The sequence below is a fragment of the Sphaerodactylus townsendi genome, linkage group LG10 (genome assembly GCF_021028975.2).
Source record: "Sphaerodactylus townsendi isolate TG3544 linkage group LG10, MPM_Stown_v2.3, whole genome shotgun sequence".
NCBI classification, from domain to species: domain Eukaryota; kingdom Metazoa; phylum Chordata; class Lepidosauria; order Squamata; family Sphaerodactylidae; genus Sphaerodactylus; species Sphaerodactylus townsendi.
The window spans coordinates 50,309,449-50,312,486 of NC_059434.1; positions in this window are offsets into that span (position 1 = coordinate 50,309,449).

Genomic DNA, 3,038 nt, shown 5'->3' on the forward strand with positions numbered 1-3,038 from the left:
ATCCTAAAATTTCCTGCTGTAGCGTAAAATGCCCCCTAAATATTGCTCCTGCATGATGAGAAACCAGCAGCAATAGCTTGGGGCCTTCTGCAGGAGGGGCTTTGCAATACAGACGCTAAGAACTGGGTCTAGACTCTGACAGTGTAGGTAATCAAAAATGTTTTTAAAAACACAGAGATAAAATTAATATATTAAACAATATTTTATCATACATTTTCCAATTGTGAATTTTTATTTTTATTTTTTTATTTTTTAAAAATCTTATTATTGTGTATTTTTAAATGTTATTGCACACATTTGTTTCCATGCACACACACCCATAAACACACATACTAAGAATGTCAGCAATCTTCTCTTTCAAAATGTACTGTAGATCAGGAACACAGTCACCAAAACAGATTAATAATATGGAGCAACTTCTAAAATTACCCATAACATATTATGAATTTTTCTCTCTTTCTGTTAATACAGAACATTTTATTATAGTTAAAACATAATGCTTTCAGTCCAAATGGAATAGACTGTTTTCCATTTGGGCAAACTCTACAATGTAACAAGAGATAATAATCAAATTTTCACACACCTACTGCTGACCTACTGCTGTGCTTGTAGACTCGCTCCAAATCAATATTTCATTTTCTGCTGTCGTATAGTAAGATATGCACATTAGGCAAATTAGTATACTTTCCCACAGGTTTTGGTATTTATGCATCAATCCAAGCATATGTGTCTGCAAAGCCAGTGCTATGTTGGTGCATGCCCTGGTTTATAGTACTGGTATACCAGAAGGCTCACTAGAGCCTTCTCTGGATACATGTGCATACAGGTAGTCATCACTGTTCAAATATTTCCAATGTACTAGTCTGCACAGGCACTGATTTACACTGGGCACATATAGATGTTCCTATCATCTAATGAATTGGAAGCCAAAAGTGCTAAGGTTTCCCCGGTTGATTCCCCACGGGGAAATTCTATCTAGATCAAACCAAGTTTGTAAAGAACCCGCACCTTTTCATCGAGGTTTCAACCTCCTCACCGCAGCATGTATTCAGCGAAGACATGTAGGCCTATCTCGGATTCCAGAAATGTAGCAATCCCCACTACCATACAATCTCCTTTGTGGGTCTCTCTTGATTGACTGGCATGCCGTGTTGGGATGGAACCTTTTTGAGGCGGGAAATTTTTCCCTGCTACTTGCAACCTGAGGTTTGCTCGTTTGCAAGGATGAACGTTTAAGCAGTTAGGCGCTTAAGTGGGTTTTCGCTTGTTTGGAAGGATGAACGGTTAATCATTTAAGTGGTTTTTTGTTCTCCTATGCTAACGTCTTCTCGCGCATGTGCTCGTCAAAACTAATAGCGAAATCAAAACCAGAAGAGGCTGCATGCACATCGCTCAGCTCCTGCTGAGTGCTGATTGGTTGCTAGACATTTGCATCACGCTCCACGGCAGGAATTTTAAACAAAGATTCCTCCCCTCATAACTGGATCGAAAACGTGCTAAGAAAAGTTGTACTTTCAAGCAGGATAAGGGGGAGTACGAGTGCCTGAAATGGGATGAATCCCTGTTCATTGCTCAAGCAGTTGGGAGTTCTCGCTGAAACCTTGATATATCGCATGAGTATCACGCAATTAATTGACCATGGGGAACTGACCTCCGTGTACATTAGAGCGCCATCAGAATATAGAATCAGAACAATACATTCAAATCCTATGCAATTTTTTAAATCAACAGGACATAGCAGTTATAGACCTGTCAGGATTAGCAGGTACCATCAAACACCATTTCACCACACAAAGTCACTATTTATAACAGTATTTTGCAATTGAACAGTTTTTTTCTCCATTATAAATAACTCTATACCTGCCTTGGATCTCTGTGGAAAAGGCAGACAAGAAATGAAGTGAATAAAATAAACTTGGAACCCCATTTATAGCATATATCATTAGTATTTGCAACATGATCATGATTTAAATTATGTTGTTTTCCTTTCAGGTGGTACATTCTTTAAAGCATTGATGCAAATATGGAATGAGCATAGTAGCTTTATTACACTGACAACATGAAAAACCTTATCATGGCATTTCTTTCTCTGCTTTGGAAATATTGTTGAACCTTGTGTACACGAGTTAATCTGAAAAACTTTGATGTTTCCAGATTTGCAAAAAAAGATGCAAAAAAAATACAAGAACAATAAAGTGTCATAGTTTTGTGACATGTTCATTATATTCTAGGACATAATCTCATAGGCAAACATATATTCAGTGCTGAACTGCCACCAAACTACCACCAAATAAGAACAGGATGTAAATCTATTGTGAGTAAATTTATTGCACATCATGAACATTAATCTGCCATGCTGTCTCTGTTTCTCCTTAATTCAAACTCAGTGTTCTTTTGAAAGATGCTTACGTAGTGTGTTCTTTGCTTCTATTGTTTCCAAGGCCAAAGAGACAGATCTATTGTAAATATCTGATAAGAAACTATGGTGTATATTGAGGCAAAGACTGAAGAGAATGTACAATCAAAGGGCAGATTCAAATGTTATTGAAGCAGGCTTATCCATACAACTAACGGCTTGCATAAATGACTGCTCTGTGTACTATCAGATAATACTGGATCCTCTTCTTTAGGTCGCCATTTCAGTTGAACAGTGCCATTTTGCGGGGTGTGTGTGTGTGTGTGTGTGTGTGTGTGTGTGTGTGTGTGTGTGTGTGTGTGTGTGTGTGTGTGTGTGTGTGTGTGTGTGTGTGTGTGTGTGTGTGTGTGTGTGTGTGTGTGTGTAAAGGGAGAGTTACATGAAGACAAAATTAATCCTTTCTTTCCTGTTACACATCTACATCACTGTACGTTTGGTTACATCTTGGTACCTATCTGCTGTCTCATGCTCGTGGCGGTGGTGCTGGTGCTGGTGTCATGTCTGCTCAAACAAAGAAACAGAATTAACTTTATAACTGCAGTTGTACATGCTCACTAACATGTAAGCAATGGCTATCTGACTGACCAATAACTAATCAATAGGTCAGGTCATAAACAGTGAC